Source organism: Anomaloglossus baeobatrachus, chromosome 5 (genome assembly GCF_048569485.1).
Source record: "Anomaloglossus baeobatrachus isolate aAnoBae1 chromosome 5, aAnoBae1.hap1, whole genome shotgun sequence".
In the NCBI taxonomy this organism is placed as follows: domain Eukaryota; kingdom Metazoa; phylum Chordata; class Amphibia; order Anura; family Aromobatidae; genus Anomaloglossus; species Anomaloglossus baeobatrachus.
Genome location: NC_134357.1, coordinates 386,543,309 through 386,559,516, shown reverse-complemented (window position 1 = coordinate 386,559,516; position 16,208 = coordinate 386,543,309). Strand labels below are relative to the sequence as shown.

General features: G+C 46.2%; 1 protein-coding gene across 17 annotated transcripts in view; it reads left to right on the top strand.

The window, feature by feature from the left end:
* Positions 1-16,208, top strand: part of SRCIN1 (SRC kinase signaling inhibitor 1) — a 728,586-nt gene that overhangs the window by 468,966 nt on the left and 243,412 nt on the right. Inside the window, exons 1-2 of one of the 17 annotated variants that reach the window (XM_075350096.1) lie at positions 10,912-11,330; positions 11,458-11,559. The exons of 15 other annotated variants lie outside the window; for them this stretch is intronic. The gene's annotated coding sequence lies outside the window, so the exon portion shown is untranslated. Of the gene's footprint in view, positions 1-10,911; positions 11,331-11,457; positions 11,560-16,208 lie in introns of those variants that run through there. One more of the 17 variants, XM_075350097.1, reaches the window with a different exon arrangement.

The following is a 16,208-nucleotide window of genomic DNA, read 5'->3' as shown; positions in this document are numbered from 1 at the left end:
CGCACGCGATAGTACCCGCCCCCGTCGCAGGTACGATATCGTGTGATAGCTGGCGTAGCGAAAATTATCGCTACGCCAGCTTCACACGCACTCACCCGCCCTGCGACCGTCGCTCTGGCCGGCGACCCGCCTCCTTCTTAAGGGGACGGGTCGTGCGGCGTCATAGCGACGTCACACGGCAGGCGGCGGAGGGGCGGAGATGAGCAGGATGTAAACATCCTGCCCAGCTCCTTCCTTCCGTATATCCTACGGAAGCCGCAGTGACGCCGGTAGGAGATGTTCCTCGCTCCTGCGGCTTTACACACAGCGATGTGTGCTGCCGCAGGAACGAGGAACAACATCGGACCGTCGCGTCAGCACCGATGATACGATTACGCCGATTTTGCGCTCGTTAATCGAATAATCTAGGCTTTACACACTGCGATGTCGCATGCGATGCCGGATGTGCGTCACTTTCAATTTGACCCCACCGACATCGCACCTGCGATATCGTAGTGTGCAAAGCCGCCCTTAGTCTTGTATTTAGCCAAAAAATAAACAAATAAATAATAAAAAAAAATGACATGCGGTCCCCCTATCTTTTGTAGCCAGCTAGGGTAAAGCAAACGGCTGCAGCCTGCAAACCACAGCTGGCAGCTTCACCTTGGCTGGTAATCCAAAACACAGGGCACCTACGCTGTTATTTTAAATTAAATAAATAATTTAATTTAAAACAAAAAACACGGGGTCCCCCGAAATTGGATCACCAGCCAAGGTAAAGCGGACAGCTGTGGTCTTGTATTCTCAGACTAGGGAGGTTCACAGTTATTGGACACTCCCCAGCCTAAAAATAGCAGGCTGCAGCCGCCCCAGAAGTAGCGCATCCAGTAGATGTGCCAGTCCTGGTGCTTCGCACCAGCTCATCCCGTTGCCCTGGTGCGGTGGCAAACGGGGTAATATATGGGGTTAATACCAGATGTGTAATGTCACCTGGCATCAAGCCCTGGAGTTAGTGATGTCAGGCGTGTATCAGATACCCGACATCACCATCCAGGCAGTAATAAAAAAAAAAAATAGACAACAAACACATTTTTACTTGAAAAAACACTCCCCAACACATTCCCTCTTTCACCAATTTATTAGAAAGAAAAACAAATCCAGGTCTGGTGTAATACAAGGGGGTCCCACGATGATCCATACCATAGTCAATGTCCCAGTCAATGAAGAACAGAATGTTCCCTATTTGCTGGGAGAGCCGTGCAGTGACCTGAGCTAACATCAATAGGTCAGCCCAGGTCAATGCAGGGCATGACGAGTGCTGCTATCAGGAGGTTAGCGAGGTATATTACCTGCGATGATCGCTGAACTCCTGACAGCAGCGCTGTCACCGAGATCAATGACCGCCGCCTTCAAAAACAAACTATCGCGAGCGGCCCGTGACGTCACCACTAGTCACAGTCTCGGGTCGACAGCGAGAGGTGATGTGACAAGCGGCGGGCATAGAAGGCAGTGACGACAGCTGACGTCAGGAAGGCAGGACTTCATCACCGTAGGTAATGAACTTACTAACCTCCTGACGGTAGCGCTTGTCATCTCCGCGTCTGCTGACACTGCAGTGCGGGCCGCTGCTGACACTGCTGAGCGGGCAGGTGCTGACACTGCTGAGCGGGCAGCCGCGGGGCTGGGGCTGGAGCGGGACACTGACTGCACGGGCACCCAACGGAAGTCACATGGTAGTGCTTCCGGGTTGCTTCCGGGAATTTTGCGGACCCATTGACTTGTATTGAGTCACGGTTCGTTATTACGGAACAGAATAGGACATGTTCCATAATAACGGAGCGGAGATACGGCATCCGATGTGGTTTTTTTTGTAGGATCGGATGCACATGGAAGTGCTACCATGTACCATCCGATCCTACACAAAAGACATTGAAAAGATGCTCCTGTCCGTGGGGCCGCAAAAAAACAGGAACTGACCAGGACAAACGGAACGGTCATGTGAATGAGCCCACCTGCAGCTATTGCAGCGTGTGCGGGCTGTGAGATCAGGAGTCAGCTGACTCCAGCGCCGGCCGATAAATTCTGTGTCCCGCTGCAGAAGGATCCGGTAAAATAACGGTTGCATGCGCTGCACATTTAATCCACAGGATCCGGTCATATGCGGTTTGCGGATGATACGGACGACACACAGACTAGGCAAGAGGGAAAAAAGCAATCTCATCACTCCGTCACTTTTTTTTCCCCAATTATGTTTTTCACATGTTGCGCCGACTAATAATCATAATTTCTGTACACACACACACACACACACACACACACTCACACACACTTTCTTCTCCTGGTTGTGCAGAGCTGGGAGCTGCTGCTGTCTCTGTGATTTCTCTCAGTGCATCCACACAGGGAAGAGGCAGGAAGGAGGCTTTAGGTGGCGAGCTGAGGGGGGTGTTAGACACAGTGGGTGTGTTAGATAAGCTAGACACCGCCCTAGAGCCACAAAGAATTCTGGGACTTGTAGGAACTGAACACAGGAAGTCAGAGGAGAGGTTAACCCCATCAGAGCTGGAGCCAGCAATGAGCATGTGCTGCTAGTGCACAATAAAAGGTAATTTTGCTGAAAAAACATAATAGATGTGTTGAGGGGCACATATTAGCAAGATTTATCAGAAAAAAAAAAATCAGTTTTGGTAACTGGACAATTTCTTTAATGATCTATTGAATCTAATTTATTGTTGTTTTTTTGTTACTGCAACTATCCTCTTTTGAGAAATGGTCCCCACATCCCTTTGAGTAAATCTAGTCTTGTTACCCAAGGGGATGTGATTCTCAACTTTTCTCTATGGGTGTTTTCATGAGGTTCATGCCCATTTGGCTAATAAGACTGGATTTATATACAGGGAAGAAGGAGCCATATCTCAGAAACGAAGAGGCCAAGGAACAAAAAGGAACAGCTCCATATTTAGGAGAACAGCAGCATTTACACCAGGTAAAAAAATACAAATTAATAGCAAGTGACAGGTCTTCTTTAGATTATCTTAAAGGGAACCTATTAGGTGCAATATACACCCAGAACCACGAGCAATTGTGGGTGCATATTGCTAATCCCTGCCTAAACGTCCCTGTATCTAGTAGCATACATAAAGAGATCTTTAGAAGAAATATTTCTAAAGATCCTTTATAACATGCTAATGAGGCCAGAGACTAGTCGCAGGGGAGTTACTTCCCTTGGCTAGTTGGCCCCCTTAGCATGTTAGCACGCCCCTGTGGGCGTGCTAACATGCTAATGAATGCGCAGCATCAGAAGATGGTCGCGCTCACCTCTCCGCTGCCACTGCACCTGATGCTGGATTTTGGCTCCGTGTGCATAATCAGAAGTCGCGGACTTCCAGTCATGCGTACTATGAAGCCGGTGTACGCGTCTTGGCTTCAAACTGGTGTGCGCATGACCGCAAGTCCGGGGACGTTCTGATTGTGCGCACTGAGCCGAAAACCAGCGATGGCAGCAGAGGTGAGAGCAACCATGCCTCTGATGCTGAGCATTCATTAGCATTCATTCATTAGTATGTTAGCACACCCGTGTGGGCGTGCTAACATGCTAAGGGGGCCGACTAGCCAAGAGAACTGATGCCCTTGCAACTAGTCTCTGGCCTCATTAGGATGTTATAAAGAATCTTTAGAAATACTTTTTCTAAAGATGTCTTTATCTATGCTAGTGTATACAGGAACGGTTAGGCAGGGATTAGCAATATGCACCCAGAACTGCTCGTGGTGCTGGTGCATATTGCACCTGACAGGTTCCCTTTAAAATGGATTCAACATAATGATCAAATCAGCACAAATGGGAATGAGGCCTAATGTAGTATATTGTTCTGTTCTACTGAAAACAACACACTATTCAGTTCTACTCCTGCAGTCTGGGTATGTGATATTACATGGAATACAGAGAGGATAGGACGTGAACCTGTTTTTACATTATAGAAATATACTGTTCTTAGTGCCACCTGCTGTCTGGTTGCAGAAAACACATGGGTCATAAATGGAGTTGGTTATTTAATTTCGCCGTACTACAAAGGTAGAAATTAAATACATTTTAATCAAAACAACATATTTACAGTTGTATGTTTGTGGATTATAAAAGGAAATGTCTAATAAAAGGTATACACATCAAAATCATAGAGAAGGATTTCTCAAATCAAGTAAATAAGAGTAGATCCCACACTTGTAGGCCGAGCTCATCAATGCATGACAATCCAATGGATGCAGGGTACATGTGAGCGTTCATACAGGCCTTGGAAGTCGAGTGAGTGGATTACTTATTGTTTTCTTTGAAACAATTGTACCTGCTTCCAGTTCTTTCTGCAGCTCTCCACAGGTGCTCTTTGGCTCTTGGACAAATTCTTGTGATAATTCTTTTCACTGCTATGTCTGAAATCTTGTAGGTAGCATTTGTTGTGGTCGGATTATGGTGATATTATGTTCTTTCCGCTTCCAAGTTATGTCCCCAACCATGCTCACTAGAACCTTCCGAAGTTTAGAAATTTTGCAACAGGGTTGCAAAGGTCTTGAGACAGCTCACTGGTTTTACCCATCATTCGATGTTTCTTGTGTGGCACCTTGGTAATGAGGCACCTTTTTACAAGTCATCAGTTGAATCACTAATATTATTATTTACTATCCCCTATTTCATTTCTCATTATTAGACATCACAAAATTTATGGACATCTATGGTTTGATTTCTTTGACTGTGTCGATTGAATGCACCATATCAGCACCATTAGAAATATAGTTCCTTACAAAATTGGTGATCTGTTCAATACTTATTTAACCTGCTGCATAATTGCCCCTCACGATGCTACCTGCACAACAAATAACCCCCATATGGTCCCTCTTACAGTACATGGCCTCCACAATTTCCTTCCCTAAAGTATATTGCCTCCATACTGTCCTCCCTTATGTGCTATGAGCGCCACGCTGCCCCCCTTATGAGTTATAACTGTCACACTGTCCTCTTATGAATTATACCCACCACATCATTCTCCCTTATAAACTATGGCCTCCACACAGACTCCACTTCATACTGTGACCCCTCTTGACACTGTCCATCCGACGCACAACCCAATTTTCACATTGTCTTCACCATCCTGCCCCCTTTCCATACCATAGCCCTTCTCGATACTGTGCCCTCTCTACACAGTGTCCCTCATACTATGGCCACACATTGTCCCTCCTTAAGTATGCAACCTCCATACTGTGCTCTCACTCTGTATAATGCCCCCATACTGTGACTTCACACTATATACTGTCTCCCAATACTGTATCCGCACACTATATTCTTCCACCATACTGTACCCTTACTTATATACCACCCCCAGTACTGTATCCTTGCACTGTCTCTCACTTTCTATACCATATGCCTTCCCCCGTCTGTATTATTTATTCTTTAAGACAATAAATGAAACTTTTGCCACTTCTATAATAAACACCCATTTTAATGATTATTCATTTAAAAAAAAACCAAGTTATTGCTTACCCAAAGGATAGGGAATAACATGCTGATTGCTTCTGGTCCAGCCATTGAGACCCTAACGTTCACAACATCGGGACTCAGGACACCCAAGAAAGGGGCTATGCAGCTATGCTCCTGAATGAAACGGAAGTGTGCATGCTTGGCCTCCACTCTATTCATTGTCTATGGGACTAACAAGTACAATGCTTTTCTAATTCCTGCACCACCATAGATATTGAATGGAATGGAGGCCGAGCATGCACGTCTTCATTCTATTTGAGACTGAGCTTGGGGTTCCAGAGGCCAGCAGTTGTACCCTCAGTGATAAGCAAGATATCCCTTATCCCAGTGGTCCCCAACCTTTCTTACCTTGAGGGTAACATTCAGTTCTGAGAGATGGTGTGTCACTCTAGTGTCACCCAAAGCCCCCATTACCAGTATAGTGGCAGCCAAAGCTTAACCACAGAAATCACTTTGTGCCACACTCCCTTATAGGCACTACACTTACACCAAGGATTCCCACTTTACAGCTATTTGGAATTCATACATGAAGAACTACCCCCAAACAATTGCATCCGGCTTCAAATACCCGCCCCATCAAAAACCGTATCAAACTATCTCCAGCGTAGCGGCTCATGAAGATCCTGCCTCCGTACGTTCTTTACAGGCAGATCCTTCAGTGCAATCAGTTTTTCAATGACCCCTGACCCATTCAAAAGCATTGCCAAGCAGTGTCACCCTCTAATTCCCACCAAGAACTAAATGTAGAACTGGTGGAGGAAGGTTGAACTAGATGGACCTAGGTCTTTTTTCAACCTAAGTAACTATGTAACCCCTGTCACTCAGTGTCTTCCTTTAATCCGAACTAATATCCCCTGGCACCCAGTGTCTCCCTCTAATCCCCACAATGTTCCCCTGCCACACAGTGTCCCCCTCTAATTCCCACCAAGATCCCCTCCCACCTAGCATCCTCCTCTAATGCCTAGCAAAATTCCTTGCCAATCAGTGTCTCCCTTTAAAATCCACCAAGAGCACCTGCCACCTCTGGTACCCACTGAAATCCCTTGCTATCCGATGTCCCTCTTTGATCCCCATAAAGATTCCCTGCCACCCAGTGTCCTCCTTTAATCCCCACCAAGATTCCTTGCCATAAAGTATTTCCCTTTAATCCCTACCAAAATCCCTTTCCAACCAGTGTCCTTGTTTAATACCCACCAATATTTTCTGCCAGAATGTGTCCTTTCTAATTCACACCAAAATCCCATGCGACCCAGTGTCTCCCTCTAATACCTAACAAGATCCCTGCCAACAATTCCCCTTCTATTACCCACCAAGATGCCCTGCCATCCAGTGTCCCCCTCTAATCCACACCAAGATCCCCTGTTACAAAGTGTCCCCTTCTACTCCCCACCAAGATACCCTGCTACCTAGTGCCTCCTCTTATCCTCACCAAGATCCCCCTGACACTTAGTGTCTCCCTCAAATCCCCATCAAGATCCCATGCCACCTAGTGCCCCCCTCTAATTCATACCAAGATCCCTTGCCACCCAGTGTCTTCCCCTAATCTCTACGAAGATCCCCTCACTCTAATTCTCACTCAGCCGCTGCTATCTAGAAAATCAGGTATTAAAAGACCGCTGACCAGCAAAAGTAGCTGATTGGCCCCAATACAGTATAATATCCCCCCTTCTGGCCTCTTTTCAGTGTAATGTCCTCCATTTGACCTCCTTATGGTACATCCCGCATTATGTAAATTGTGTGCCCCCATACAGTATAATGTCCCCCATACAGTATAAAGTACCCAATACATTAACATGGCCCCTATTGTTGCCATCATACACTACTAATGTCCTATGTCCCCCATTCTGGCCTCCTCTGGCACCCTACAGTATAATGCCCCTTTCTGTGGCTCTATGTAGTCATAAGGTTCCCCTATGTGGTGTTCTTTAGATTAAAAAAACCCCAAAAAACATTCCACTCACATGTTCCTCAAGACGTGCAGTTCTTTCTTCCTCCTGCATCACTCAGGGCAGGCAGCGCAGTGTAGTGACATTATTGTGCTGCTTGCCATGGGACACCTGATGCTGCTGGCCTCAGATAGGTCAGTGATATGTATAGGTATTGTGGTGTGGGGAGGTCTGTGTGTCCAAGGACATCCATTTAAAAATAAAAATAGCGCAGGTACTGGCAGCCCCTCTCTGACGGACGCCTGAGGTGAAACGCTAATCTTTTTTAGCAGGGGCACCTCTGACTTGCATCAGTCCACCACTGCTGGAGGTGGTTTGGCATGGTCCACCACCAAACTGGCGTTATCAGAAGTGTAATTTTTGTGAGCCGGTCTTATAAGAAAACACCATTACCAACACACAAACCAGGGCTGGGTGGGCTGTAATCCCAAACAGCGCCACATACTGCCCTTTACTATCCATTCTATGGGCTCTAAACACCCCAGATGAGACCATAGCCTATGTGGCCATTGCCATCTTAGCTAAGAAAAATGATCGCCATCATTTAACCCCCATCTACTATGGTCACATGGACACCTTTATCCCTCCTCAGGTCCTATTACTCATCCTTTTTCTCCAGTTCTGTAAATGTTAGGACTCATTTAGGGGACAGTCTTCAGGTATGTGTTCTATTCGTGATTTTTACATATAGAACTCATGTGAGCCGCCCCTAGGCAGGTAAGCTGCTCGAATCCGGGATTACTGTGGCTCGAGTTTCCCCGGACCCGGGTTTAGCGGACACTCAATGAAGGGGGTATTTACAAGGGAGAAGTGCTCGTGACGCCAACTGCGGGTTGCGGTAATGGGTATACCGCCTCTGTGCAAGGGGGCCGGCCGGGGCTGATGAAATGGAGCAGCTAGATGTGAGTCCCTCCGCAGGTAGGGAAAGCCCCGGTGCCCTCGTGGTGTTGGATGAGGTGGATAATGCAGGAACAGGCTCTGAGGCCTCTTGGTGTTGGATGAGGTGCACAATGCAGGAAACAGGAACACACACTGCTGGTTATCGTGGTGCTGCATGAGGAGGACGGTGGAGGAGACAGGGACCACACACAGTTCGTAAACCAAATCCTTACTCACTCAGAGCATAATGATAGCTCTACCTTTGCACTTTGTGTTGAAGTCTGTGGTGAGAGCCCAAGCCTGAAACTTTGAGTTCTCCGGCTGTTTTACAGCCCCTTTGTCTGTCCGGCTGGCAGCGTGGACCCTGTAGGGCCGGTACATGGAGTGTCCGAACCCTGGTCCAGAATCGGTGCTGCTGTTGCCCCCGGATCTTTTGGGTCAAAGAGGGTCGTGAAGATCCCTCCCTGGGCAGGTCAATTATCAAGGCGCCTGTAGCTCTTCCCTGATCTAGGGCCCTGTGCCCCGTCCGTGCACAGTTCCAGAGGGATTTGCTGCACCGTCTTTGCTTCCACTGCCCCCTCTAGGCAGTGTCCTTGGCAAACCTCAGGTACAGGTCACCCCTGACTGGCAACTGTCCGCCCCTGCCCCTGGGTCACCGCTACACACCCAGCTGGCAGGTTCCCCTCCTAGCGCCTCACTCTTTGGAGCTCTCCACTCGACTAACTTGTCCCCACCCAGCAGGCTGTCTAGTCACCCCTGGGCTGGCCCTGGGACATGGGACCCTCCCCCCGGTCTGTGACTGTCAGGCACTGGTGTGGGTGGTAGCTGGGATTTCCTGTGTTGTGATGGTAGTGGCACTGAGTTCCCTGGAACCTTGGGGGGGTAGGCCCTGCACCCTAGGGGAGGATGCAGTTCCCTGTAGCACCCTGAAACCTTCAGGGGCGCTACACATGCCCATTGTAGTCTTTGGGGCTATCCACTGCTCTGTGTACTTTCTCAGACTGAGTGGTCCGCACCTAGACACAGGAAATGTCTGATTTTGCTCTGTCGTGGACACAACTCACTAATGCAAGTCTATGGGTCCATGAAAAAATCGGCCAGAACTCGGATGCCATTTGTGGGCCATTTATAAGATGTCCAGTTTTCATGATAAAGCGTCAGAACCATAAAAAAGTGATGAAACACTGAGGGTAAAATCTGACAGACTAACCGAAGACTGATGGACATCTGATCAAACTCTGTTGTGTTGTTTTTTGAGAAGTCTTCTCAAGCATTGGCCAGCGCACGGATGGGAAATGGATAGCATATGGCATCGGTCATATTTTTACATTGGCCCTTAACCCCGCTTTACACACTACAATATATCTTACTATGTGTCGGCGGGGTCACGTCGTAAGTGCCGCACATCCGGCATCGTAAGGTACATTGCAGTGTGTAACAGCTATGTGCGTTTGCGATTGAACGGTAAAACGTTCATCGCACGCACGTCGTTCATTCCTCATGAATTGAACGTCAGATTGTTCATCGTACCCGGGGTAGCGCACATCGCAGTGTGTGACACCCCGGGAACGATGAACAGATCTTACCTGCGTCCTGCGGCTCCCAGCTGGCAATGCGGAAGGAAGGAGGTGGGCGGGATGTTTACGTCCTGCTCAGCTCCGCCCCTCTGCTTCTATTGGCCGGCTGCCGCGTGACGTCGATGTGACGCCAAACGTCCCTCCCACTCCAGGAAGTGGATGTTCGCCGCCCACATCGAGGTCGTATGGACGGGTAAGTACGTGTGACGGGGGTTAATTGTTTGTGCGGCACATTCAACAAGATTGAACGTGCCGCACATACGATGTGGGCGGTTACGATCACATACGATATCGTATGCAGAATCGTAACATGTAAAGCAGACATTAGACTTGCATTGGTGTTTTGGATCTATGGCTCGGATCTGAATTGGACATATCTCTGTGTGTTAGTGGTGACCGCAAAAAGACCCCCAAACATCTGAACAGCCCCATATACTAAAATAGATACGAGTGCTATCCGAGAAAAACGCGGATAGAACTGGTGCCTGAAAAACGGACGTCTGAAGGAGCCCTTTGTTTTTCCAACATGAAGAGTTGCAGGAAATGTCTGCCGCCCATACGGTTGGCTTTAGCGCTTTCTCGGTGCCACATTGCTCTTCGTGATAAGCCATACAACAGGCGCTGTCATTGTGTAACCTTACAACTCCTGACAATCCGCATCAAGTTAGTGACTTGTGTTGAGCATTGGTCTGTGCTGTGTGGCAATCTCTGCTGCTATGAACCTACTGAATGGGGTGGGGGGAGATCTATATTTCCTAACCTTAGCCTGAAAGCCCCCTTGTCTATTATCAGAGGTTTGCAGCAGCAGGATCCTGTGTACGGTCAGATAAAGCAGCCTGCACTGAAGAGGAGAATAATGCCCTCTCTCCATGACTGCTGGGGGGGCTTCTGGCTTTATCTACACTGTGCAGGTGTACCCAGCCCCCCTTCTTAGGAAGGAGGTGGCCTGAGCTCGCTGAGACTGCCTCCGTCTCCTCCCTCCTCTGATGGATCAGGCTGCAGGAACCCCTGGATCTGCATTCCTCGGCTGCTCCTTCCCTCCCTCCTTCCTCCCTGTCAGTGGCAGCAGATGCTCTGTCTTGTAGTATGGGCTGATCTCCCAGCATCGCTCCTTACAGCACTGGATTACAAACAAGACTCTTGGTGCAAAGTGCAGAAGACAGGTGGAGAGCAGCCTCCTGAGCAGCCAAGGAGAAGGAGCACAGTACATTGCTGGGGTCAGGGTTGTGCCAGGCGGAATGGTGGAGCTGGACAGAGCCCAGGCAGGCTGGCTCATGTGTCAGATGGGCAGGGGGCTGCAGTACGTGCCCCTTCACAGCCTCCTTTCTGGGCAGCATCATGTAACCAGGAGGAATGGTGCTGATCTCGTCTCCACAGCACAGAGGTGCCTCTTCTGATGGATTAGGATTCAGATCCATATAGTAGGTAAGACTTCTTCATGCTCTCCTTCTATCCAGCTCTCCTTCATGGAGGCAGGTTGCTGCTGTGCCTCAGGGTGCAGGATTTCCACTCCTCTCTCTGCAACCTGTTCCATTTACTCTTTGGCTTCCAGGTTGCTGTAAATGGAGAAATCCTCCAGACAGGTGAGAATAGGAACAGAGCCAGCATTGTCTGCTGAGAGCCTTGTTTACAGTATATTTCATCTCCCTGCCAAGTAAGTGCCCACACTTCTCCCATATCTCATGTCTTGCTGGCCTGGCATTGAGAGGGACACATTGTTGTCTGCATTACTGCATCAATCAGTGACCTCTTCTGGATTCACCCATATCTCTGCTGTTTCATGGCCCTTTAAATGCAAAAAATATTCAAAATCGTTTTTTTAGCCTCATTGTAAAACCAATATGTCATCAGCATTAACCCTCAGTAACTTAGAATATGATGTCATCCTCCACGATTCCAGCTGCATGATGATTGACATTGCTGCTTGTATACACCGCCATACGTCTACCTGCACTATAGTGCCATACTGTGCTCTGTCCTTCACCTTAGAGGTTGGATATCATCACACTGCATTTGTCTAGACTACTACCAGATCCTAGAGTTCCTTTTCCTCCGGGATCATGAATTTTGGATTAATTAGTATTTTCTTAGCATTGTACATATGTATAATTCATCTGAAATTCATTTTTTAAACAGCTGGTGCAAACCCATTACATTACAAAATAATGAACATATTGGTTTACTCAGTGATGTCTTAATATATTCAGATTTGTTTTGATATGATGAATAATGAATCATCATTAATAACAATCGTCATCATTTTATGCATTACGTCACATTCTGGGCGGCACGGTGGCTCAGTGGTTAGCACTGCAGCCTTGCAGCGCTGGGGTCCTGGGTTCAAATCCCACCAAGGACACCATCTGCAAGGAGTTTGTATGTTCTCCCCGTGTTTGCGTGGGTTTCCTCCGGGTACTCCGGTTTCCTCCCACACTCCAAAGACATACAGTTAGGGACTCTAGATTGTGAGCCCCAATGGGGACAGTGTTGCAAATGTATGTAAAGCGCTGTGGAATTAATAGCGCTATATAAATGAATAAAATTATTATTAATTATTATTATTATTCTGGAGATCCTGATAAAACAGCACATGATACGTAAAATGGAAGGTAGGCGTGAAAAAAACTGTTGCATCCATGGCCGACTTAAAAAGGACCCGACACCTCTCTTAACATGCCTGTTTTAGGAAATGCTTGTTTCCCTGGATTCTCGATCATGTTTTTTTTAGAGCTCTGTATTGTGCGGTATTTCATTTATTCTTCCTAGAGATTTATGAATAAATTTACAACTGGATATTACTATTTTCCATATCAAAGGACCCTACATAGCTAGACGGTTAGCACTGACTGAACAGTGTCAGATGCGGAAAAGACAAACAACTCAACTATTAACATCGCATTTTTAATTTATTCATATATTTGCAGGAATGATAACAAAGGAACGACACAAATATTTCAGATTTATTATGTTATGGTGATTGCAAGTATTTACTAAATATGTCAAAAGGTCACCTTTAAAGAGGACTTCTCAGCTTTTCTAAGTATTTCCTATATTTTCGTCCATCTCTGCATTATTATACAATTCCTTCATTAGAAATATATGAATAAATTTACATCTGGGCGGTACCATTTCTATCGTCAAAGGGGTGTGTCACTACACAGTCTCATAATGTCAGCAATGATTGGACTATATCACTGTGGAGGGACACACCACCAACTGGTAACAATCGGCTGTCAGTTTATTCAGAAAATTCTAGGTGGATTAACAGAATCATTAGCAAAGGGGATGTCGAATTGGTATAATATAGACAATACAAGTATTTACTTAAAATACACATGCACAGGTCCATCGCATGTACAGTTATCAATTTCCCTATTTGAATAGGAGCTGCAATACCTGGCAATGACCACTAAAGAGTGTGCGGCGCTGTTCAGCTTCATTCAGTGTTTACATCTTTCTGTTGGAGCTGATAAGAGCTGATTGGTGGAGCTGCCGGGTGTCTGACCGCCACCGGTCTGGTATTGATCTATCCTAGGTCATCCGTATCATAGTAGTGAGAAACCCTTTTAGGGGTATGTTCAAATCTGGCGCTTTTTTGCAGCATTTTTGCTGCATATTTCATGCAGCAAATTTGATGCATAAAGTACGCAGCGTTTTACGGGACCTGCATAATCAATAAGATTTCAGAAATCTCATGGACACGCTGCTTTTCTTTGAGCCCTGCTGTGTTTTTGCCAAGATACAGCATATACATTTTTTTGGCGTTTTTGCAACACTTTACAGCCATTCAGTGGGTGAGAAATGTAAATAAAAATGCTACAAAAACAAATGTAGAACACACCTAAAATATGTGCCTTTTGTAACATTTTTATTTTAATGCCAATAATTCAGAATACAATACATGTGTTTCTATATTTGCTTTTTCATCTTGTTTTAGTGGAGAGAAAATGCTGCAATTACACAACATGTGAACATACCTTAACGATCTGTTCACTAGTCTGACTGATAATGATGGTCACTAATGTTATTAAGAACATTAGGCCGCTCTATTGCCACGCCATTTCTTTGGATGTCAGCATAGGTTTTACTTAAAGGGAATCTGTCAGCAGATTTTTGCTACCTCATCTGAGAGCAGCATGATGTAGACAAAGAGATCCTGAATCCAATGATGTATCACTTTGATTACTCTGTGAGGCCGTTATGCCACGATCTGAATTTTTAGATTTAGTGATGTAGCAGAGCTGAGAGAGCAACCCTTGCCCACACCAGGCTCTCATTACAAATTTTACATTGACTGGGATGCACTCTATCATGGTGCATGAGTCCAGGGAAGGCATCCACAATATATAGAATAAATAAAGAACCGGCACTCCAAATCTTCTGACTTATAAGAATTTATTCCATATATTCCCGGCAGAAGCACAAATAACGCATTTCCGCTAATAAGCCTTTTTCAAAAGGTGTTTGAAAAAGGCTTATTAGGCAAAACACGTTATTTGCGCTTGTGCCGTGAATCTAAGTAATAAATTCCTGTAATTCAGAAGAGTTGGAGTGATGGTCCTTTATTCATTCTTTACATTGACAGTGAGGTGTCAATCATAGGAGTGGGTGTGCCAGACTGCCCTGCGCGTGATTTTGTAGTCAGAGAAATGATAAGTCCTGCTGGTTATACAAACATAGCAAATAAACAGACCGGACCATAACAAGACAGGCAACCCTGAATTCTCTGTGCTGTGCTAACCCTTGCAGCATGCTGTCTTCAGCTTACCTAGCAAACACTTGCTGACAGATTACCTTTAACTGCAAGTGCATTGGGGGCCTTTAAAAGAATAATATTTTCTACTAAACTAATGGTAATATATGAAAAATACCCATATTGTGAAAAATCAGAATGGCTGTTCTGTCGTGAAAAATTTTACACATGTATGATTATCTTTGCAGTGAATTATCATTCACAAGTTCACAACCAGTCAAATTCCTAGATACTAAGCACCCAGAATAGATTGCCGCTAGTCTGGCTGGGAATAATTACAAAGCCTCATTTACTAATTACTTTGTGACAACAATATCCCTAAGCTAAGTGTAGGGTCAGACGGGGCAGTGGTGGTACGGCTGGGCCAAAACATTGTCCACTGCTGTGGATGAACATTTATGGCTCATAATCTTACGGCCATTGGCTGGTCACAGGTATGCAGAGAACTGACCACATGGCCACCGCACTGCATTTACCGGCCTCTTTACACAATGCGATGAACAAATATGGGAACACACCAACCCTGATTAAACCGGAGGATGTGCTGCCGATAATAATGATTATTTTGGTGGTATAAATGATCCAATCACCCAAAAACAATGAGTGTTTTGCTCGTTTGTCAGGTAATTGGCACCAGGTTTATATGGGTGATATTTAGAAATGAGGATTCCTACGAAAGCACATTTGAAGATTATGTGCTTGATGAAATGTACCATAAGTGCCAGAGTTACACCAACAATTAAGGGCCATTTACACGCTGCAACATCGCTAACGATATATCGTCAGGGTCACGGTGTTTGTGACGCACATCCGGCGTCATTAGCGACATCGCAGCGTGTGACACCTAGGAGCGACCTTAAACGATCGCAAGAGAGTTAAAAATCGTTGGTCTGTAACACGTCGTTCATTTACCAAAAATCGTTGTCTGGTGAGTAGCGATGTTGTTCGTCGTTCCTGCGGCACCACACATCGCTATGTGTGACGCAGCAGGAACAACGAACATCTCCTTACCTGCGTCCACCGGCAATGAGGAAGGAAGGAGGTGGGCGGGATGTTCCGGCCGCTCATCTCCGCCCCTCCTCTGCGATTTGGCGGCCGCTTAGTGACGTCGCAGTGACGTCGCTATGACGCCGAACGCACCTCCCCCTTGATGTAGGGATTGTTCGGCGGTCACAGCGACGTCGCTGAAAAGGTATGTGCGTGTGACGCTACTGTAGCGATAATGTTCGCTACGGCAGCGATCACAAAATGTCGGACGAACGACGGGGGCGGGTGCTATCGGTCACCACATCGCTAGCTATCACTAGCGATGTCGCAGCGTGTAAAGCACCCTTTACAGAAGTAGAGTTTCAATGTAGTTGTGGCACTTGGGGATATTCACGTGTCCTGATTTACACAATGATGATAAATAAATATGTTAATCCCTGTCCAATACATTTTCTAATGTGTTAAAGGTTCCGTAGTTGATTGTCTTTACTTTTTTAGTTACACGTTATTATTAACTATGGTCATTATTTCTTTATTTTACTTATATAGCGTACCATATTCCA